Genomic DNA, 25,130 nt, shown 5'->3' on the forward strand with positions numbered 1-25,130 from the left:
AGGGGGGGGGGGGGCTCCAGGGCTTAGTGTAGCCTGAATTGCTACAATGTGCCTGCTGACTGTGATGCAGAGGGTCAAAGTTGACCCTCATAGTGCATTATGGGGCGAATCGAACTTCCGCAAAAGTTCGCCTGGTCCAGGCGAACGCGAACCACCAAAGTTCGCCTGGAACCGTTCGCTACATCTCTATTGTCTATGCGAATCTGCGTGCAGGAAACGCAAGCAGATTCGCTCTAGTGGAAACGGGCCCTCACAGTGAATCCACATAATGGAAAAAAGAAATGCCGAATATAAAAAAGAAACTAGTCACATGAATTTGACAGTAACACTTTAGTGTGTTTAGTTGAAAACACATTTACTAGTCCCTGCAATTGTTTTTCGTTTCTTTTATTTTTGCTATAGATTGCAAACATTCTGTGCTTTGCAGTTAGATCCTAAAGTTTTCACTGTGGACGATTTCTAGACACTGAACGTACACAAAACCTAAAATTAGATGTGACAGCCCATTATGGATGGGTGACGTGTATGTTCCTCCAAAGAGAAACATAGCATTGCCTCCACGACACATGCGTATCATGGAGACATGTGCGTCATCTGCAACACTGCATCTGGAATGTTGGCCCCTGGTGAAACTGAGCCCTTCGGCAGTGGCATAGCAATAGGGGGTGCAGAGGTTGTGACCGCACCAGGCAGGGGCGTAACTAGACCACACTAGGCCCCCCTGCGAAACCCCCCACCCCCCGCTAAACTTTGGATGGGGTCCCCCACCAGCCTTGCTTTCTGCACAGGAAAACTGAGGACCAATGTGTTTTCCCCATGCAGATCAAAACACTTAGGGCTCGATTCACAAAGCGGTGATAACTCAGTTATCACGCCTAAAAGACTATAGGCGTGATAACCTTTGCACTAGCAAAGTTATCACCGCTTTGTGTTCTAACTCGCGCAAAGCTACCGCGCGTACGCGCGCGCGCAAAGTCCCATAGGGCTTAATGGGAGCTTCGCGCGAAGTGCCGGTTGCTGCGCGCAAAACTTTGCGCACGGAAGATTCGCGCGAGTTTCTTCTTATTATGCCTAAACTGAGTTTAGGCGTGATAAAGGGGTTTTCACTCGCGTGCAAACACTTTGCACCGCTTTGTGAATCAGGCCCTTAGACTTAAAGGGAAGGTTCAGGGAGTGGGTACAAAAAATAAAAATCCATATCCACTTACCTGGGGCTTCCTCCAGCCCGTGGCAGGCAGGAGGTGCCCTCGTCGCCGCTCCGCAGGCTCCCGGTGGTCTCCGGTGGCCGACCTGGCCAGGCCAGCTGCCAGGTCGGGCTTTTCTGCGCTCCAACGACAGGCTCTTCTGCGTTCCACGTGGGCGCGCTGACTTCATCGGACGTTGAATCGCACGCATTCCAGCCGCACGCGAAATCTGACGGCTCTGCCGTGCAGATTTCCCCCGCACACCAAAACGCTCCCGCACGACGCACAAGTGGAAACAGTCCCATCCACTTGTATTGGCTGTGCGAATCCGCATGCGTATAGTGGAAACGAGCCCTACGTCTATTATTTGACAGTATAACAAAATGGTGGATGTGGTCCCCGACAACCTGGGTGTACATACCTCTGCCCTCAATACTGAAGATTATGAATTATTACAACCCGGCTGGACTTTGGTAGGAAGAGCTGGTATACATCAGAGATTTTTTTTTTTTTTTTTTTTTCCACCTCAGACAAGCTTTAACCACTTGAGGACCTAGGGCTTTCTACCCCTTAAGGACCGGCCACTTTTTTTCCATTCAGACCACTGCAGCTTTCACGGTTTATTGCTCGCTCATACAACCTACCACCTAAATGAATTTTGGCTCCTTTTCTTGTCACTAATAAAGCTTTCTTTTGGTGCTATTTGATTGCTCCTGCGATTTTTACTTTTTATTATATTCATCAAAAAAGACATGAATTTTGGCAAAAAAATGATTTTTTTAACTTTCTGTGCTGACATTTTTCAAATAAAGTAAAATTTCTGTATACATGCAGCGCGAAAAATGTGGACAAACATGTTTTTGATTAAAAAAAACCCATTCAGTGTATATTTATTGGTTTGGGTAAAAGTTATAGCGTTTACAAACTATGGTGCAAAAAGTGAATTTTCCCATTTTCAAGCATCTCTGACTTTTCTGACCCCCTGTCATGTTTCATGAGGGGCTAGAATTCCAGGATAGTATAAATACCCCCCAAATGACCCCATTTTGGAAAGAAGACATCCCAAAGTATTCACTGAGAGGCATAGTGAGTTCATAGAAGATATTATTTTTTGTCACAAGTAAGCGGAAAATGACACTTTGTGAGAAAAAAAAAAAAAAAGTTTCCATTTCTTCTAACTTGCGACAAAAAAAAATGAAATCTGCCACGGACTCACCATGCCCCTCTCTGAATACCTTGAAGGGTCTACTTTCCAAAATGGGGTCATTTGTGGGGTGTGTTTACTGTCCTGACATTTTGGGGGGTGCTAAATTGTAAGCACCCCTGTAAAGCCTAAAGGTGCTCATTGGACTTTGGACCCCTTAGCGCAGTTAGGCTGCAAAAAAGTGCTACACATGTGGTATTGCCGTACTCAGGAGAAGTAGTATAATGTGTTTTGGGGTGTATTTTTACACATACCCATGCTGGGTGGGAGAAATATCTCTGTAAATGACAATTTGTTAATTTTTTTTACACACAATTGTCCATTTACAGAGATCTTTCTCCCACTCAGCATGGGTATGTGTAAAAATACACCACAAAACACATTATACTACTTCTCCTGAGTGCGGCGATACCACATGTGTGGCACTTTTTTGCACCCTAACTGCGCTAAAGGGCCCAAAGTCCAATGAGTACCTTAAGGATTTCACAGGTCATTTTGAGAAATTTCGTTTCAAGACTACTCCTCACGGTTTAGGGCCCCTAAAATGCCAGGGCAGTATAGGAACCCCACAAATGACCCCATTTTAGAAAGTAGACACCCCAAGGTATTCCGTTAGTAGTATGGCGAGTTCATAGAAGATTTTATTTTTTGTCAAAAGTTAGCGGAAAATGACACTTTGTGAAAAAACACAATTAAAATCAATTTCCGCTAACTTGTGACAAAAAATAAAATCTTCTATGAACTCGCCATACTACTAACGGAATACCTTGGGGTGTCTTCTTTCTAAAATGGGGTCATTTGTGGGGTTCCTATACTGCCCTGGCATTTTAGGGGCCCTAAACCGTGAGGAGTAGTCTTGAAACGAAATTTCTCAAAATGACCTGTGAAATCCTAAAGGTACTCATTGGACTTTGGGCCCTTTAGCGCAGTTAGGGTGCAAAAAAGTGCCACACATGTGGTATCGCCATACTCGGGAGAAGTAGTACAATGTGTTTTGGGGTGTATTTTTACACATACCCATGCTGGGGGGGAGAAATACCTCTGTAAATGGACAATTGTGTGTAAAAAAAAATCAAAAGATTGTCATTTACAGAGGTATTTCTCCCACCCAGCATGGGTATGTGTAAAAATACACCCCAAAACACATTATACTACTTCTCCCGAGTACGGCGATACCACATGTGTGGCACTTTTTTGCACCCTAACTGCACTAAGGGGCCCAAAGTCCAATGAGTACCTTTAGGATTTCACAGGTCATTTTTGTTTCAAGACTACTCCTCGCGGTTTAGGGCCCCTAAAATGCCAGGGCAGTATAGGAACCCCACTAATGACCCCATTTTAGAAAGAAGAAACCCCAAGGTATTCCGTTAGGAGTATGGTGAGTTCATAGAAGTTTTTATTTTTTTGTCACAAGTTAGCGGAAATTGATTTTAATAGTTTTTTTTCACAAAGTGTCATTTTCCGCTAACTTGTGACAAAAAATAAAATCTTCTATGAACTCACCATACTCCGTACGGAATACTTTTGGGTGTCTTCTTTCTAGAATGGGGTCATTTGTGGGGTTCCTATACTGCCCTGGCATTTTAGGGGCCCTAAACCGTGAGGAGTAGTCTTGAAACCAAATGTCGCAAAATGACCTGTGAAATCCTAAAGGTACTCATTGGACTTTGGGCCCCTTAGCGTACTTAGGGTGTAAAAAAGTGCCACACATGTGGTACCGCCGTACTCAGGAGAAGTAGTATAATGCGTTTTGGGGTGTATTTTTACACATACCCATGCTAAGTGAGAGAAATATCTCTGTAAATGACAATTGTTTGATTTTTTTACACACAATTGTCCATTTACATAGAAATTTCTCCCACCCAGCATGGGTATGTGTAAAAATACACCCCAAAACACATTATACTACTTTTCCTGAGTACGGCAGTACCACATGTGTGACACTTTTTTGCAGCCTAGGTGCGCTAAGGGGCCCAACGTCCTATTCACAGATCATTTTGAAGCATTTGTTTTCTAGACTACTCCTCGCGGTTTAGGGCCCCTAAAATGCCAGGGCAGTATAGGAACCCCACAAGTGACCCCATTTTAGAAAGAAGACACCCCAAGGTATTCCGTTAGGTGTATGGCGAGTTCATAGAAGATTTTATTTTTTGTCACAAGTTAGTGAAAAATGACACTTTGTGAAAAAAAAACAATAAAAATTAATTTCCGCTAACTTTTGACAAAAAATAAAATCTTCTATGAACTCGTCATACACCTAACAGAATACCTTGGGGTGTCTTTTTTTCTAAAATGGGGTCACTTGTGGGGTTCCTATACCGCCCTGGCATTTTACAGGCCCAAAACCGTGAGTAGTCTGGAAACCAAATGTCTCAAAATGACTGTTCAGGGGTATAAGCATCTGCAAATTTTGATGACAGGTGGTCTATGAGGGGGCAAATTTTGTGGAACCGGTCATAAGCAGGGTGGCCTTTTAGATGACAGGTTGTATTGGGCCTGATCTGATGGATAGGAGTGCTAGGGGGGTGACAGGAGGTGATTGATGGGTGTCTCAGGGGGTGGTTAGAGGGGAAAATAGATGCAATCAATGCACTGGGGAGGTGATCGGAAGGGGGTCTGAGGGGGATCTGAGGGTTTGGCCGAGTGATCAGGAGCCCACACGGGGCAAATTGGGGCCTGATCTGATGGGTAGGTGTGCTAGGGGGTGACAGGAGGTGATTGATGGGTGTCTCAAGGTGTGATTAGAGGGGGGAATAGATGCAAGCAATGCACTGGCGAGGTGATCAGGGCTGGGGTCTGAGGGCATTCTGAGGGTGTGGGCGGGTGATTGAGTGCCCTAGGGGCAGATAGGGGTCTAATCTGATAGGTAGCAGTGACAGGGGGTGATTGATGGGTAATTAGTGGGTGTTTAGGGTAGAGAATAGATGGAAACACTGCGCTTGGGTGGTGATCTGATGTCGGATCTGCGGGCGAACTATTGGTGTGGGTGGGTGATCAGTTTGCCCGCAAGGGGCAGGTTAGGGGCTGATTGATGGGTGGCAGTGACAGCGGGTGATTGATGGGTGGCAGTGACAGGGGGTGATTGATGGGTGGCAGTGACAGGGGGTGATTGATGGGTGATAGGTGATTGGCAGGTGATTGACAGGTGATCAGTGGGTTATTACAGGGAAGGACAGATGTAAATATTGCACTGGCGAATTGATAAGGGGGGGTCTGAGGGCAATCTGAGCGTGTAGGCAGGTAATTGGGTGCCCGCAAGGGGCAGATTAGGGTCTGATCTGATGGGTAACAGTGACAGGTGGTGATAGGGGGTGATTGATGGGTAATTAGTGGGTGTTTAGAGGAGAGAATAGATGTAAACGCTGCGCTTGGGTGGTGATCTGATGTCGGATCTGCGGGCGATCTATTGGTGTGGGTGGGTGATCAGATTGCCCGCAAGGGGCAGGTTAGGGGCTGATTGTTGGGTGGCAGTGACAGGGGGTGATTGATGGGTGATAGGTGATTGGCAGGTGATTGACAGGTGATCAGTGGGTTATTACAGGGAAGGACAGATGTAATTAATGCACTGGCGAATTGATAAGGGGGGGGGTCTGAGGGCAATCTGAGCGTGTGGGCGGGTGATTGGGTGCCCGCAAGGGGCAGATTAGGGTCTGATCTGATAGGTAACAGTGACAGGTGGTGATAGGGGGTGATTGATGGGTGATTGATGGGTAATTAGTGGGTGTTTAGAGAAGATAACAGATGTAAACGATACATTTGGGAGGTAATCTGACGGCGGGTTTGCGGGCGATCTAATGGTGTGGGTGGGTGATCAGATTGCCCGCAAGGGGCAGGTTAGGGGCTGATTGATGGGTGGCAGTGACAGGGGGTGACAGGGGGTGATTGATGGGTGATAGGTGATTGGCAGGTGATTGACAGGTGATCAGTGGGTTATTACAGGGAAGAACAGATGTAATTAATGCACTGGTGAATTGATAAGGGGGGGTCAGAGGGCAATCTGAGCGTGTGGGCGGGTGATTGGGTGCCCGCAAGGGGCAGATTAGGGTCTGATTTGATAGGTAAAAGTGACAGGTGGTGATAGGGGGTGATTGATGGGTGATTGATGGGTAATTAGTGGGTGTTTAGAGGAGAGAATAGATGTAAACAATGGATTTGGGAGGTGATCTGATGTTGGATCTGTGGGCGATCTATTGGTGTGGGGGGGTGATCAGATTGCCCGCAAGGGGCAGGTTAGGGGCTGATTGATGGGTGGCAGTGACAGGGGGTGATTGACGGGTGATTGACGGGTGATTGACAGGTGATTGACAGGTGATTGACAGGTGATCAGGGGGATAGATGTATACAGTAAACAGGGGGGGGGGGGTCTGGGGGGGGGGGGTCTGGGGAGAATCTGAGGGGTGGGGGGGGGATAAAAAAAAATAGCGTTAACAGATAGTGACAGGGAGTGATTGATGGGTGATTAGGGGGGTGATTGGGTGCAAACAGGGGTCTGGGGGGTGGGCAGGGGGGGGTTTGATGGGTGCTGTGGGCGATCTGGGGCAGGAGGGGGAGAAATCAGTGTGCTTGGGTGCAGACTAGGGTGGCTGCAGCCTGCCCTGGTGGTCCCTCGGACACTGGGACCACCAGGGCAGGAGGCAGCCTGTATAATACACTTTGTAAACATTACAAAGTGTATTATACACTTTGTATGCGGCGATCGCGGGGTTAACATCCCGCCGGCGCTTCCGTATAGCCGGTGGGATGTTGCGGCGGGCGAGCGGTAACAGGCGCCGGCGGAGGATCGCGTCACGGATGACGCGATCGCTCCGCCCATGCCCTTAGAAGGACCGCCGCCTCTGTGGGTGAGCCGGTCCTTCAGGGCTCCACTTCCCGGCCGCCTCTGTGCGTTAGGCGGTCGGGAAGTGGTTAAGATCATCTAGGTACCTTACAGTACTCAGCCATTTAAAACCATCGCCCAATCCTGAACCACCAATAAAAAGGCCAGATCTTAGTTTTGCTTATTTCATCATCGGTATCTACTACTTCTCCTTATCGCCTCTTCTCTGTTTTTCTCCGCAAGATAAAATGACATTCTCATTGTATCAACAGATCTATAAAGTACACTTCTTTTATCAAAATAACTATACAATCTTGGCTCTATCCACCTTGGAAGACCATAACACACCACCGTCGTCCCTACATCCTCATAAATCCTAGATACAAAAATGTCTTGAAATCTCTTGAATTCCTCATATCCTTGTGGCATATTTCCTGCTGCAGCAAGAACAGCCGCAATCATTTCATCAGTAGCTACCTCAGCTCTCATTGCAGCTCTCACCAGACAACCCTTCACTTCATGCCCAAACAAGCCGCAATCAGCACACTTCTTCATTTCCACCTTTGGTGCCATCCTCCTCTGAGGACCACCCTGACTCTCCTGAGACTCTGGTACCTCTTCCAGACACTGGTATGGGTTTGGGGATATTGGCACTGCAGGCGCACTCCCCTCACCCAACTTCCTCTTTTTCACCTGCACACTTTTCCCATCCTCCTTCCTGACACGGCCACTCTGTCCTGGGGTCACCATCTCCCAATCCTCCTCTTTCTCCACACCAGTCACCTCCATCTGCTCCACTTTCTCCACTTCCTCACCCCAATTCTTTATTCCATCCTCTACCTCCTCCTCCATCTCTGACTCATCCACTTCCTCCGGTGACTCTGAGTCAGACGGAATCCCTGCTGTACCTGGGCTCCCAGCACTGTCACTCCCACCACTGCTCTCCACCACCTCCTCCCTCCTTCCCTGACCCTTTGCTCCACCCACTCCTGTGGAACCACTGCTCCCAGCTTCCTCCTTCTTGCCTACCTTTCCCGTGACTCCTCCCCCTCCCGCGGGACCACTGCTCTCAACCACCTCTCCCTTGTCTATCTTTCCCTTGGCTCCTCCTCCTCTCCTAGCACCACTGCTCCCAACTGTCTCTTCCTTGTCTGTCTTCCTGGTGACTCCTTCCCCACCCGTGAGACCACTGCTCCCAGCCACCCCACTCTGCACTTTCCCACTAAGCTTCTCCTCCTCTGCCCTGCTAGCTGCACTACTCCTACTCCTCGTCTCCACTCCTCTGCCTGTGCCCTACGGGATCCCACTCCTCCTCGTCACTCGGGAACTCGCAGCAGCCGTACTGTCAGAATTCAAGACCGAGGCCACGCCCCCGAACCGGAGGCCGCGCCCCCGAACCGGAGGCCACGCGCCCCCCACGGCGGACTCCCGCTGCGGTTTCCCGCCATTCTCTCCAACAGACATAACGGCTTCCTTCTGCACCACCGACATACCACCAGCTTTCACCCCCTCCTCTCCAGCAGCCTCAGTACTCGGAACCTCCGTAGCAACAGTCACTGGAGGTGCATCTGCCGCTGCCTTCCCTTCAGCAACCTTCCCAGCAGCAGCGTGTCTCTCCTCCGCACTCTCATCAGACCCAGTAACTCCACCTGCAGCACGTCTCAGCTTCTCTGCAGAACGTTCCTCCTCACTCTGCACACCAGCCACAGCCTTCCCCACAGCATCAGCACTCACATCAGGGACAGTCACCACGCCTGCAGCACGTCTCACCTCCTCCCTCGTGCCTGCAGAACGTTCCTCCTCACTCTGCACACCAGTCACAGCCTCAGCAGCAGCCACAGCGGTGGCATCACCAACACTCCCCTCCACATCCAGGCTCTGTGCATCGGGCAATTCATTCTCCTCTGCATCCTGCGCTTCCATAGCCTCCACCACCCCCAGGACCTCTGCAGCCAAACTGTCACTCACCGTGTCAGGACAGCCATCCCCACTCTCAGCAACCGCAGCACTCGCTACATTGTCACATCCAGCAACAGTATCAGATGCAACAGTATTATCCACAATAACACTCTGCACGGCGGCAGCAATATCACTTTCAGAGGGGGCTGACGCCGAGAAGATGTCACTGGGCTCTTCTGCCCGCGACTCAGTACCCCTCACACGGTTATCTCCCCAGCCAGCAAACATCCCACTCTGCCTCCCCTCACTGACCACACTGGCGTAGGAGAAAAGATTCTTCCCCCGATTCTTGCTGCAGCTCCTGGCCAAATGCTCCACCGACCCGCAAAGGTCACAGCAGCGGGGAGCGGAGCATTCAGACGCAACATGGCCACGCTGCTTACATATGCGACAGAGAGACTTGTTTGGGCACTCATCTCTGATGTGCCCATATTCATAGCAATACCTGCAAAAACGCGGCTGCCCTCTGTAAGTCACAGTGCACCTCCCACCCGCAACTGTGAAGGAGGCAGGAGGATGCATCGTGCCCCCATAACCCTCAGGGGGTCCGTTAAAAATGGCGCCAGTTATCGTAGTTAAAAAACGGCGCCCCATAGAGAACCATTATCACTAGTTATTTTTCGTTTTTGACAGCTAAAAAATGGCGCCGGCTTTAAAAACGATATTTATCGTTTATATTTATATTTGTATTGCTCCCAAATGATATTTATCGTTTTAACCCCTGCTTTGCTGCCGTTGTGAACAAGAGGAAAAAAAAATCTTTCAAAAAGACCTTATAGTTTTTGAGAAAATCGATTTTGAATATTCTTCTTCTGACCGTGGGAAAATTAAACGCCCGCCGACTTTAGCGGTTAATAGCAAAGCCCCTTTAAATGCCAGAAACACCAAAATGTGTAGGAAATGTTAAGAAAAATAGTGGGAACACGAAGAAAAAAAAATTGTTCAAAAAGACCTTATAGTTTTTGAGAAAATCGATTTTAAATCTTCAAAGGAAATGTAACTATTTAAATCGCGTACTGACATTCCCGTGGAAACTTTTTCCGCCGACTTTAGCAGTTAATAGCAAAGTCCCCTTAAATCCTAGCAACACCAAATTTGCAGGATATGTTAAAAAGATACTGGGAAACAATATTTAAAAAAAAAAATTGAAAAATTTTATTTATTTTTTTTTTAAATTAAAATTTTTGGGTTATGTTCAGAGTGTGGGAAAAGTTTTGAAAAAAATGACGTGGGGTCCCCCCTCCCGAGCCTCTGTAACCCCTTGTCTCCCATGCAGGCTGGGATGGCCAGAATGCGGAGCCCCGGCCGACTGGGGCTTCGCACCCTGAGCTATACCAGCCCGCATGGTCCATGGTATGGGGGGGCTTCGGGGGGGAGCTAAGAGCAGTGAGTGCGGCGGAGGCGGCGTGTGTGGCGTCGGGGCGGCGGAGATCTTCAATCAACATGTAACTGAAGGTCGCAAGATGGAGGATACTGTCGTGGGACCTAATTGACGTGGGATTTTTTTCTTAAAGGTACAGGTAAGTATTTCTGGTTAATTTAGAACATTAAAGGACTTTTCTCGTTGTTGTGTTTTTATTTCATTTAACCCTTTGTGGAAATGGGTAAGGGGTACAAAGTAGCCCTATACTCATTTCTCCTGGGAGGGGGGCAGGCATCTGGGTTCCCCTTCTTAAAGGGGACTCCCAGATGCCACCATGAACCCCCCCCCAGGGAGTCGTCGCCCCCACCTCCTCCTGGGGCACCGGAGGTGGGGAAGAGCCCCTTGTCCATGGATTGGACAAGGGCTCCGGGGGGGAGGGGAAGGCTTGGCCGCCCCTCCCCCCCGAAGCCCCCCCATACCATGGACCATGCGGGCTGGTATAGCTCAGGGTGCGAAGCCCCAGTCGGCCGGGGCTCCGCATTCTGGCTATCCCAGCCTGCATGGGAGACAAGGGGTTACAGAGGCTCGGGAGGGGGGACCCCACGTCATTTTTTTCAAAACTTTTCCCACACTCTGAACATAACCCAAAAATTTTAATTTAAAAAAAAATAAATAAAATTTTTCAATTTTTTTTTTAAATATTGTTTCCCAGTATCTTTTTAACATATCCTGCAAATTTGGTGTTGCTAGGATCTAAGGGGACTTTGCTATTAACTGCTAAAGTCGGCGGAAAAAGTTTCCACGGGAATGTCAGTACGCGATTTAAATAGTTACATTTCCTTTGAAGATTTAAAATCGATTTTCTCAAAAACTATAAGGTCTTTTTGAACAATTTTTTTTTCTTCGTGTTCCCACTATTTTTCTTAACATTTCCTACACATTTTGGTGTTTCTGGCATTTAAAGGGGCTTTGCTATTAACCGCTAAAGTCGGCGGGCGTTTAATTTTCCCACGGTCAGAAGAAGAATATTCAAAATCGATTTTCTCAAAAACTATAAGGTCTTTTTGAAAGATTTTTTTTCCCTCTTGTTCACAATTTTCTTCTTAACGTTCCCTGCAAATTTGGTGTTTTTAGCTTTTAAGGGGGCTTTGCTATTAAACATTAATGCCGGCGGGCAGATATTTTCAAAATGGCAGCAAAGCAGGGGTTAAAACGATAAATATCGTTCAGGCAGGACCAAAAAAAAAAAAAAAACAGTTTTAAAACGATAAATTTCGTTCTGCACTATTTTAACCTTTAAAACGATAAATATCGTTTTAAACATATATCGGGCAGAAGGGGGCGCCATTTTTTTGCCGGCGCCATTTTTCACTAGACGCATCTGCCTTCAACATGACTTTAAACAAAAGCTTTCCTCTGTAATACTTGTAAGCATTAAACAATTTTTTCCCCCCATCCACCTCATCACAGTACCTTCTAAGAAAAGTTCTCACAGCCGCATGCAATTTCCCTATTAAAAGCATTGCGGGCGAATCGCACGCATTCCAGCCGCACGCGAAATCTGACGGCTCTGCCGTGCAGATTTCCCCCGCACACCAAAACGCTCCCGCACGACGCACAAGTGGAAACAGTCCCATCCACTTGTATTGGCTGTGCGAATCCGCATGCGTATAGTGGAAACGAGCCCTACGTCTATTATTTGACAGTATAACAAAATGGTGGATGTGGTCCCCGAAAACCTGGGTGTACATACCTCTGCCCTCAATACTGAAGATTATGAATTATTACAACCCGGCTGGACTTTGGTAGGAAGAGCTGGTATACATCAGAGATAGTACACCTTGTCATCAGGAACAGCTGAGACCCCCTCACACATCCACATGTATATAAATAGGCTCAATTTGTTTATAAAGTCAAAGTCGCATTTATCATTCAACTTATGGTGACAACAACATACCCCACACAAAGACTATAATTTTACAATAGTCTGGCTACATAGATTCATTAGCAAAGTTCTGCATCTAAATATGTAACGTTAATTACAAAATAAGGCTCCTCATAATCAAAGTTGGCCAGCGCAATGCCTCATCATGGGACAGACCAAATGATTTGCATAGCTCCGCCTCCTTCTGACTGTATTAAGCCTGGCAGCCTTTCCATCTCACAGGCCACACCTCCTCTGCCCTCAGACAGCCCATCCCAGGACTCAAGTCAGGTATGGACTATGGACAAGGCGGAGAGCCATGATATACGGGGAGCCATAGAGAGTGGCAGCATCAATGTAAACAGCCATCTAGCGACAATCTGTGTGTCGCTTGCGTGACGGTTTTTATAATGGGGGACAGCGGGGGGGTTGGTGGCACAGTATAAGGACACAGAGGCTGGTGATAATATACAAAATGTGCCTCTTTGTCCTATATGAATTGCAGAAACCCACCTTTGGCTCTCTTTAGGGGTTTCTGTTTCCCTTTTTCAAACTGTAATTTACATCAGTAGTTATGTTCCTATGTGATGTACAAATATATTCATCCCTATCTGGTATTATGAAAGCAGCCCTGCCTCTCTCCTGCTATTTACAAAATATTCGTCTAGCTAACTAGACGAATATTCTGCTCCAGGAAGAGGCAGACAAAGCTGCAGCTTTTCCTCTCTGTTCTGCCTCTCCCTCCTCCTTCACACGTCATCGTGTGAGTCATCCCTGACCTTTGTGCGCGTTACAGAGAGCAGGGGGAAGGAGGCTGAATGCCGGGAGGAGAGCTGCCTCGTTTATTTTTCAGCTCAGCTCATCTTATCTCTCCGTAAAAGAGGTAATCAGAGACATTTACTATCTCTCATCCTGTCACATCATCTGTCTACTGCAATAATTATTTTGCATTCTAGAGAGCAGGGGTTGAAGGAGGCTGAATGCCGAGAGGAGAGCTGCCAGGTGTATTTTACAGCTCATCTTATCTCTCTGTAAAAGCAGTAATCAGAGACACTGATTATCTCTCATCCTGTCACATCATCTGCCTACTGCACCAATTATTGAGTAAGTTTATTTCAACTTATTGTTATTATAGCAGTCTCTATACAGCCATATATACAGAGAGAAAGGGGTGTGTGTTGCTGTGGTCGTACACACACACACACACACACACACACACACACACACACACACACACACACACACACACACACACACACACACACACACACACACACACACACACACACACACACACACACACACACACACACACACACACACACACACACACACACACACACACACACACACACACACACACACACACACACACACACACACACACACACACACACACACACACACACACACACACTCTGTACACACACTGCACACAAAATCTACACACGCACACTGTACACACACATGCACACTACATACACACACACATGCACATGCACAGTGTTCTCACACTGTATACACACACGCACACTACACACACACGCACAGTGTACACACAACTTATACACACACACTGTACACACTGACTGTACACAAACATAGTACAGTGCGTGTGTACAGTGTGTGTTTACACACGCGTGAGCGTGATGAATACACAGAGATAGAGACGAGGTGTGTAGTGTGTGTGTACAGTGTGTGTACGCACGTGTGATCGTCTTGAAAGCACTCTGGTGTATATGGCTACTTTCCTTGCCTTCCTTGACGATTCCTCTTACTGCCCCATTCTATAACCTCATTTTGCCAGTCCATTATCCCTACCCACCCTGTGGGCTAATTCACTCTTTTAAACTAAAAAATGCTAGTGGTTAGTACTACCGCTTTGCGCAAGTGATTTAAATGTGAATTGCCATACAAATTTGCGTTTTATTCAGTAGCAACTATTTTGCAATTGACGCTATAGAAACACCAGCGATTGGTCACATTCATATCGCTGCCCTATAGTTAGAATTGCAGTAGCGTTTTAATACGTGCGGTTAGTGGTAAAATTAATCTCCCTATTGCGAATGGGCCCTATATCTTTCAGAGATTTGTCTCTGAAGGGAAGTACTCGGATGAGCAGGCAGCTACAAAGCTGCACACATTGCTTCCGTCATCACTCGCTTTTATGCGTCCAGATATCGTTAAAAAATAATGTTTGTCACGAATCCCTGATTTCCGCGCACAGAAATCAATGGTTTCCGCTTTAAATCCTTGCATTTCAGAATTGTAAATTATCCACATTGCATTTACACTGTCCATAACCCGAAGTAGCCGTACCTCGTGTTCTGTCCCTAACATATATCTCAAAGGACTACTGCAGGGAGAGGAATGTAGAGTATTCCATATTTTTTTCCTATTAAACAATACCAGTTACCAGGCGATCCTACTGATCTTCCGAATCCTTTTAGGGGCCATTCACACTTACAACCACAAAACGCAGGTGTTTACCGCTGGTGTTTTGTTGGAGTAATTTGTCATTGCTTCATGCAGAAAAATCACTTGACACTGATGCGATTTTGAGCAATCGCAATTATTGTTTCTATGTATGCTAATAGTGATTGCTATAGCAACATTTGCGATTAACGTTAAACGCAAACGCGGAATTGAAAACACTTCCCTAGTGTGAAATTTGCTAGTTGTTTTTGCTAACCAAAACTTTTTTGCCTTGTGAATGAATCGCGCAATTCCCGCTCAAGTGAGAACTGACCTGGAGGGCTCTTTCACCCCAGAGTCCTTTACCTGTGTTTCCACGCAAAGGCAATTATTTGCAATAACCAAGGTAAAATGAAAGTACATAGACTATCACTTTACCTTTCACACCCAACGCTGCGCTTCATTGCGTTACGATGCAACCGGTAGCGTTGGAGCACCTTGAGACAATGTTTTCCCATCTTGTTCAATTAATAATTATCGCCAAAGATTGCCGATGATACTGCGCAGGCTATTTAACGCGTGCAGGGCAACGGCTCCTGCACGAGTTGTCTGATGTGAAATAGGCCTTAGACATTTATCTCAAATAAGCATGCATTAGATCAGGCGTTTCTGACATTATCGTCAAATCTGATACGATTACCTGCATGCTTGTTTCTGGTGTGTGAATCAGACACTACTGCAGCCAAATAGACCAACATGGCTGATAGGCAATTGGTACTGTTTAAAAATTTCTCTCTAGTTATCCTGATCTCTGATGTTGTTAATGGGTACAAAAATATAAATTGCAAAGTACAAGCAGGATCTATCTATGCTTGCAACTGTAAGTTGCTATGTGATTACTGAGCGTATGGCCTGTAATCTGTGAATTACATTCTCACCGATCCAACGCTCCTGCATCATGCCTGCTATAAAGAAATTTGAACAAAGGAACACCCTATACCTAATGAGCCTTCATTAACTGGTGAGCCAAATGTTTCCTGTGCAAATTATTGCATGATTAATGCATGCAAATCCACTCATAGTGGTATTTGTTTAATTTAACATCAAATCACATACAATTAAAATTATCGTTTTATGTAAATTACTATAAATCAATGTTTGTGATGTGCATTAGTATTTAAAAATTTTAAACATCTTACAATTACTAATCAGCCAATCACTTTGCACGGTAGGGCTTCTGTCAGCACCCTACAGCCTACCTGTTCCTGCTAAGTTAGCAAACGATTCTCCGTTGCCCCCTTGCGGATCACTTTTTGCATTTGCCAGTCGATGGCTACTGTCCCTGTGTGGCCCAGGAAGCGTGTGTCCCACGTTCCCTTTGCATGCAGTGTACTGTGCAGATGCAGAAAACAATTTTTTCGTACTGCACCTTTGCATGGCACTACCGTCCACGGGAGTGCGTAAGAGGATGAACGCATCCAAAGCAGGGGTCTAGTCCTGAGAAAAAAAGTGAGTGGACTCACCTAGAAATCCCATGCACCGCGGGAGGAGGTATATGTGCCCAGTATATGTAGTCACGGGGTCTACATGCCCAGTATATGTAGCCAGGGGGTATATCTCCCCAGTATATGTAGTCAGGGTGTTTATGTGCCCAGTATATGTAGCCAGGGGGTATATGTGTCCAGTATATATAGCCAGGGGGTATATGTGCCAGAATAGGTAGTCAGGTGTCCCCTCAGCATGAGGGGAGCAGCGGAGAGGAAGGAGAGCTGTGAACAGCGGTGGTGGGAGGGCGGATATTCCCCCCCCCATCCCTCACCTTGGGGCTCTCCTTCCCTCGCTCTCCCCTTCAGAAGTAATGTGCGGGTAGCTGGCAGCGGGCGGGACTTACCTCTCCTCGTCGTCGGAACACCGGATCTGCATGCTGCAAGTCTGTTCTGTTTCAGACCAGAGAAGCGGCACGCAGATCCGGGGCCGGAACGAGGAGAGGTAAGTCCCGGCCGCTGCCGGCTGCCCGCACATTACTTCTGGAGGGGAGAGCGAGGGAAGGAGAGCCCCAAGGTGAGGGGGGGGGGGGGTAGATGTCCGCCCTCCCCCACCCATGCTCACAGCTCTCCTTCCACTGCGCTGTTCCCTCCACACAAGCCACCGTGGACGGCGTCCGCCCTATGTAAATAGTAAGTGGACGCCGTCCACGCCCCACTCGACCCCTGATCCAAATCCATTCTGGCTTAGTGCACCTCGCTGTATAATTCATTGGTTCTGAAATTCAGCCACGGTGGTCCTATTGAAGATTGTTTCTAAATTGTGTGGGTGCACTTGAAGGCTGCAGTGGGCTTGAAGAAACCCAAGAATATTAATTGTATTTTTATTAACATCTTCTGATCCGTCGTTATACACTAAGGTCAAACTGTACTAATTGTACATTTTATATTTCATATACTTCCATACACACATCTCAATAGTATATTTTTATATTTATATTTGTTTGTGCATGTATCTATCATCTATGCATGTTTCAATGGATACATTTATTGAATCACTGTAAAAAATTATGTACAACACTCCTAATCTTAATATCTCATTCTGTTTATTTTACAGGATATTAAAAAGCAGATCCATTTTCATGTGTCATAACATATGCAGGATTTTAAAACTCTATTATGACAACTGATTAACGTGGTAAGTTGTTAATATACATAAAGTTTATCTTTCAAAGAAAATATTAGATCTATCAGCAATATTCAGGCGCCCTCTGCAAATCATAGTGTGCTGACTTTGTGGTACCGGCAGCGTTGAGCAAGCGCCGAGATTCGTAATCGTAAAATTACGCCCGAGTCTTATGTTGAAAACCAAAGTGTATTCTTTGTGCAGCCACGCTGTTGCTGGTACTTTTTAACTTGGAATTATCATATGAAGTGTTGACCATACAACTTTCCTATATTTTTAGGATTAAAGGGACTCCGAGCAGTGCAGAAACTATGGAAAGATGCATATCATTTTAAAGCTCTCTTTCTCCTCTTTCCAATGATATATAAACCGCCGCCCTACGCCTTTTAGTTTTCGCTATTTTCGCGATTGAAATTGCAGCGGCCGCGATTTCAATCGCGAAAATAGAGAAAACTAAAAGGCGTAGGGCGACGATTTAGGTGTCGCCAGAAAGAGGAGAAAGAGAGCTTTAAAATGATATCCACCTTTCCATAGTTATATTGTATTACACAGGACGACACTTTCCCCAGTGTCAGCAGCTCCATTCAGCAGAAAAAGTCGTCCTGTGTAATACAATATAACTATGGAAAGATGGATATCATTTTAAAGCTCTCTTTCTCCTCTTTCTGGCGACACCTAAATCGTCGCCCTACGCCTTTTAGTTTTCTCTATTTTCGCAATTGAAATCACGGCCGCAGCATAGGCGTAGGGCAGCGGTTTATATATCATTGGAAAGAAGAGAAAGAGAGCTTTAAAATGATATGCATCTTTCCATAGTTTCTGCACTGCTCGGAGTCCCTTTAACTTCCGGACTTCATCAAAACAACTGCCAAATAATCCTGTGCTTCTGAATCCACCACCAACGGTGTAAACTCTGCTGATCTGCTAAATGAAGTTTTACAGCATCATCGAGGCACAATTGTTTCCTACATCTTGTCTTAATATTTAATTATTCGGTCAGTTAATCTTTGTATTTATGAAACTTTGTGAAATAACATGAATTGTTTCAAGTGCTTATGATACTTTGAATATAACTTTGCTTGCAAAATGCTACAGGTACCACGATTATGAATTCTAAAATTCCCTTGTTTTTTGGGCTTCAACATCAGAGCCTGGCACAACCAACACTTTTTATTAAAGGTGTTTTGTGTGGGAACCCGCGGATAAAAACCTCCTCTTACCTGGGGCTTCTATCGGCCCGATTTAGGAGTACCATACAACGCCGTCCATCTCCGATACGCTGTTCCGCCCCAGCCAACACCGGCAATTATTCCTCTGGCAAAGCTGAAATAATGCGCTCTGCTATTAGCGTCCTCGGATGTTTACTGCGAAGGCGCATTACAAAGTTATCGTGTACTGCGCCTGCTTATTAAGCTTCCGATGACGCGGGCGGGAGCGAACAGGCCACGACTGCGCAGCCACAGTTGGACAGCGTAATTCGTTACACTGGGGACGGCGGTGGTTAACGGCGGGTTGGAGGAAGACGGCGTGGGACATTACTGATACATGGGGCAAATAGAAGCACCAGTTGAGAAATTCTTTAAAGCAGTCTTCCCCAACCCTGTCCTCAAGGCACAACTACAGTACATGTATTGTGGAAATCCACAGAGGTAGATAATCACCTCTGCTTAGACTATTATTACCTCACCTGTGCGTGTCTGTTGTTTTCTGTAAAATATGTACTGGGCCTTGAGGACAGGGTTAGGGTACTCTGCTTTAAAGGACTCAAAAGGCGAAAAACTGAAAAAAAGTTTAATACCTGCATGAAATCAGAATGCACGGAGGACCCCGTCCGCGCCCTTCCTTCCTTTCCTTATGGTCCACGCTGCTCATTGTCCCCCTGGGCCGGCTCCCGACCCCACAGCCCGGGTCAGTCTCCCCTGTCTCCACTAAAATGGCCGCATGAGCTGGCTGCGGCTGTGCAGTACGCACAGAAACGAGAGCGGCTGCGCAGTCGTCACAGAAACGAGTGCGGCTGCGCAGCTCTATGCACTTCCTACCCTCCACACTCGCATATGTTTGTACTACGCAGCCGCGACCATCTCAGGCGGCCATTTTAGTGGAGGCAGGAGACCACGTGCTGTTTGTTCGGGAGCAGGACCAGGGGGACAATGAGCAGCGGGGACCTTAAAGAACGGTGCGGAAGGCGTCCTACATGCATTGTAATTTCATGCAGGTATTCTACTTTGTATCATTTTTTCACCTCGTGAGTCCTTTACAGTGCTGACGACTCTCAAAACTATAAAATTAGCATAAAAATCATTGTAATGTCCACTAGACCTTACAGATGAAAGGTGGGTACAAGAGCGCCTGTGTGTTCAGCCAATAATAAGAGCTATTGTATGCAGATTATGTTCTAGCAAGAGGGGGGGGGGGTGTCCCTTTCAGAAGTTACAGAAGGATGTCCAAGATCCCCCCCCCCCCCAAAAAAGGACATGTGCACAATTGAACAATGAAAGCTGTATTGACGAGCTCGTCAATATTGCAAGGGAGATTTTGTGTTTTTCTGCCCCGCCGGCTGCACTTTTCCCCCATCAGAGGGATTACCCAGGATGGCTGGATGCATGTCAGCAATCAGTTGTCTGTTTAATAAATTGATGTTTGAAAACTTTTTAATAATTATTTATGTATGAATATTATACTTTTTATGAATTGTTTCATTAATTGAATACATTTTTATAATTATACATTTTTCATGATTTACATGTTTTTAAAATCGAAGAAAATAAGAATGTTCAACTGCATTAAATGTATCTATTCTGAAAAAGAGGGTTAAGAGTATTTTATTTGTTCTTTGGAGTATTGTTAGTAAATATAATAGTACAAATTGAACAAAAAAAATGTTGTCTTAAAAGATAAGGCATATCCAAAACACCAAAAAGAGGGTGGTGTAGTACACAACGATTATTCTCCAGATACAATTGATCGATCATTGTAAAATCAATAACTATACTTATATTACTTTAATTGATGTATAAGTAGAGAATATTGAAGCAAAACAGATAAGTAAGTTTTCAGGTCAATGGTTATTAGGCCCGGTTCACATTAGCGGTCGAAGTCCGGAATCGCCGTGCCGGACCCCATGCGGAACGGACGGAACGGACGCACGGCATAGCAATGAAAGTCTATGCGTCCGTTCACATGCGTCAGTTTCGTCCATGCCGGATCGGATCCGGACTCCGGCATAAGACCCAACATGCGCTATTTTTTGGTCCGGCTCCTCCGGCAGATGTATCCGGAGCGGAGCCGGACTGTTGCATCCGGCCAATACAAACCAATGAGAAACGGAGAGCGCACAACACACTGGCTATAAAAACCGGACGTTCTACCCCACTTCCTATGCTTTTTCTAGTGGCCATTTTGGATGGGGACCACATGGGCCCAGCGTTCACAGAGTGGAGCAGCAGCGATTTCATGCTGGAGCTCTTTGACAGCAACATGTCTGATGACATGTCCCAACTGCAGTCTCTGTATCCACGGATGGTCTCCACACGTCCACCTGTCTCCAACAATGACCCCAGAGCTTCTGCTGACCTCCCAGACCCCAGGTATTTACAGGTTGTTATCTCTTTAAGAAACCGGATCCGGACCGCAACCGTGTTCACACCGCACGGAAGACGGATGCAAACGGACCGGATCCGGATAGGAACCGAACGGATTAGGTCCGGTCCGGATACGGTGCGGTCCGGACATCCGTTCCGGTTTTTACAAAACCGCAAGTGTGAACGGGGCCTTAGAGAAATTTGGCCGTATTAGGTGTACAGTTGTAAATGCCAATGCCCAGGAAGCGTGCGAAGATATAGTGCTACATGATACTTAGTCTCCAGTGTAGATTTGTAGTATTGCCAATTCAGGTCGTGCTTTGTCCTTCCCATTATGTCCTTCCTTGTCCTACACATTATGCATACTCAATCAGACCTGTGAACAGCACCTGGGGAACCCTCTTGCTTCAAGTGTTTATTACCGTTACAATTCACACTAATGTACTAAAACAAGGTTTGAATAATAAATTATTCAAATTTTTTTTTTTTATAAATTTTATTGAAATAAATAACAATCAGCAAAACAGTAATGTTTACACAAATAAAAAATACATTACTTTGGTAAACTGTAATAAACAATACAAAACATCACGATGTAAACTAATCAAGTACCAGTAACACATTAACAGTAAGGTACATAAACAATGTAATACAATTATGTTTAAATTCGGTCGAAAGCATTTGTCAAAATCAAGGCCTGCCGACCAAATTCATGCTAGCATAGAGGAGAATGGACTGAGAAAGAGAGGAATAATTTCTCCAAGATGGAGCCACACCCAGGGATGCTCAACTTTGTATTCGGGAGATACCCGGATAGTTGCTATCCGGATATCTCCCAGTAAACCTGTGCGGCTGGGCGGGGGGGTCAAGCTTACCTGTCTGACGTCTGCTTCGGTCCGTCCCTCGGCGCCTCCCACGATGTGTTCCGCGCAGCGTAGTAGGCGCCGAGGGACGAACCGAAGAAGACGTCAGACAGGTAAGCTTGACCCCCCCGCCCAGACGCACAGGTTTACTGGGAGATATCCGGATAGCAACTATCCGGGTATCTCCCGAATTTGAGCATCCCTGGCCACACCTTTCCTGAGTCAGATCCATAAACGAATGTTAAAGAGACACTGAAGTGAGACTAAATCTCGCTTCTTGTCTCATATATAGCAGGGGCCTGTGTGCCCCTGCTAAAACGCCGCTATCCCGCGTCTTAACGGGGGTCCACGACCCCCCGACCCACCCCCTGCAAAATCTACTACCATCTTGGTCGTAGATTTTGCTGCTGCTGGAGGCAGGGCTAACGGCCGCAGCCCTGCCTCCAGTCGCGTCTATCAGACGCGCATCGCCGCCGCTCCCCCGCCCCTCTCAGTGAAGGAAGACAGAGAGGGGCAGGGGAGAGGCGGAGGTACGCGTCTGACAGACGCGCATGGGGCAGGGCTGCGGCGGTTAGCCCTACCCCAATGCGGGGGCGCTCCCCCTCCGCACGAATGGGACTTGGGGGGACAGGGGCCCTATTTAAGCTGCGGGATAGCGGCGTTTTATCAGGGGCACGCATGCCCCGGCTATATATGAGGTCTGCAGCGAGATCTATTCTCGCTTCAGACTCTATTTAAATATTTTAAAAACAATATTCCAACAATCCATGTACGGAATCAAACTCTTTCTATTTTCCGTTTGAGAAGCATGAGACTGCGTTTTAAAACCGCGGAGAGAGTAATTTTGATTCATCTGAAGTCCATCTGCTCCAGAAGAGATCAGTTACATTTTGACCATGAACAATTGTGCAAGATTGTATGCTTGCTCATTACGAACTTAAAGGGGAACTGAAGAGAGAGGTATATGGAGGCTGTCATGTTTATTTCCTTTTAGACAATACCAGTTGCCTGGCAGCCCTGCTGATCCTCTGTCTCTAATACTATTAGCCATAGCCCCTGAACAAGCATGCAGCAGATCAGGTGTTTCAGTGGTTCAGACTTATAAGTCTATAAGATCTGGCAACACTAGCTGCATGCTTGTTTCTGGTTTTAATCAGATACTACTGCAGAGAAATAGACCAACAGGGCTGCCAGGCAACTGGTATTGATTAAAAGGAAATAAACATGGCAGCCTTCTTATACCTCTCTCTTCAGTTCCCCTTTAAACTATGTGTGAATAGTTGAATTCCTTGAGATTGAAAAATCCTTTCTCAGCGGTGTAAGTAAACAGTCTCCGAACCTCTTATTCGAACAGTGGATGCCGGTCTGATTAAAATTGAAGGTCTGGTCAATATTAATTCTCTACTGGACTCTGAATTTTCCCTCTCATTAGCTGACATTTTTTTTTTCACAATTGTTTCCGAGTGAATTTAAAATGAACCGGAACTCAAAACTGACTTTGTAACCTGAGAATTACGAAACAACTATACTTTTATGAGACAACTTTATTTGGTACTGTCTACACTAATCCTGCAATAAATCTGTAGTGAATACAGAGCCACAGGATTAGCGACTCAAGGCCTAATTTGCCTTATTACAACCAGTTGAGATTATGAGAAGATTATCCTGTAATGTATCTCACTCTTCAAAATGCCTGATGTAAGTTTCAATGTGTCTGAAAACGCATATTCTAAAACCAGATAATAGTTCGAATAGCGTTAGCGGTTAAAAAAGTTTAACACCAACAAAAATGTATTTCGTGTCTTCAAATTTCTTTAAGTGACACCGGATGTGAGTAGATCCCCCACACTGCACACACTCACCAAGCTTTATATCTGCTTTAACCGGTGGTAATTATAAAGGCCTTGTGTGGTATAATGCATCCAGTAGCGATAAAAGTGATTACATCAGTGGAACACTTAAACATATCCTTCATAGCGTAAAACTCTACCTTTATAATGGAAATGGATTACAATTAATTAATTAACATTTTGTATATTACTATAAAGATACAGTTTTACACTACGAAGGATCAGTCTTATTTTTCTAGTAAAGGATTCAATGCATTGGGCCACACAATGCCTTTATTCTGAGCTCTGGATATTTCAGAAATAAAGCTTGGTGATTACGGCCAGTGTGGGGATCTCCTACTCAACTTTTGTGTAATAGATACAGATGTAACGTCAAAAAGGAAGGAGTTGGTGTGTAAACGTTACATAAAGAGTAACGCTATTGGATCTATTCTCAAGTTTTTTTAATTTGGGGTGTTGTCCCCTTGAAAAGTTACATCTAGAGTGAGATAGATTATAGGACAGTATTCTCATCATCTCCACTCTTGGTAACAAGGACTATTAGGCCTTGAAGTACTACTAAACTTTGCTTTTTATTAAATAATCAATATAACCATATTGTTCAATACAGCACTCCATAGACTGTGCAATCGTTGGTTGTATGGTATCGCATATCTTTTTGTACTGAATATATCTGCAGTCCTACTACTACCCGCTTTCATGGAGGCTGATATATTTTTAACAGTGTGTGAATAACAAATAGCTTTTATAATATGGCAGCTGACAATGGTGCAATATCAAAATAAAAATTTAGAATAGGCAAAGATGTGGTGAGATTAGAAAATGTCAAGCTCTCAATATGAATTCCAAATACGGTGTAATCCACGTTCTTGATGATATTTACAGGACATGTGTGGGTGGTTAAAGGGGGGTTAAATTTACCTATTAGCCGTCCTTAATTTATCCCAAGGTGCATCACACGATGCGTTTCAAACAGTGTCACGTGACTAGTACTTACTTCTAGTAAGCTTGGTTTTCACGTGACATGTGACGAGGAAGCTTGGTTTTCACGTGACACGGGAAGAATCGAATTACAAATAGCGATTAGGAAAAAATGTTTTGAAATTACAGAGCCAATACTCTGATGTATCTTTGCATGCAGTTCACTTTGGTATTTCTAGTGTCCTATGCTAAAATTAATTTCAAAGTGGCTACTGGGTTACTTTATCCCTCCCTCACTCACACACTCCGGTTCTATAAATACCCGGGCGAATTACAAAAGAAAATAATTTGGATTTTATAATAACATGCATGTGCAGTAC

General features: G+C 45.6%; 1 long non-coding RNA gene across 2 annotated transcripts; it reads left to right on the forward strand.

Annotated features, from left to right (window-relative positions):
• Positions 1-13,229: 13,229 nt before the first annotated feature.
• Positions 13,230-21,119, forward strand: LOC137571770 (uncharacterized). Of its 2 annotated transcripts, XR_011031427.1 has the most exons (4): positions 13,230-13,333; positions 13,407-13,554; positions 17,467-17,547; positions 20,927-21,119. It is a non-coding gene; the product is annotated as an uncharacterized lncRNA (long non-coding RNA). The 2 variants fall into 2 exon arrangements; XR_011031426.1 differs by lacking the exon at positions 20,927-21,119 and having other exon boundaries at positions 17,467-17,836.
• Positions 21,120-25,130: the final 4,011 nt, after the last annotated feature.

Source organism: Hyperolius riggenbachi, chromosome 4 (genome assembly GCF_040937935.1).
Source record: "Hyperolius riggenbachi isolate aHypRig1 chromosome 4, aHypRig1.pri, whole genome shotgun sequence".
Lineage (NCBI taxonomy): Eukaryota > Metazoa > Chordata > Amphibia > Anura > Hyperoliidae > Hyperolius > Hyperolius riggenbachi.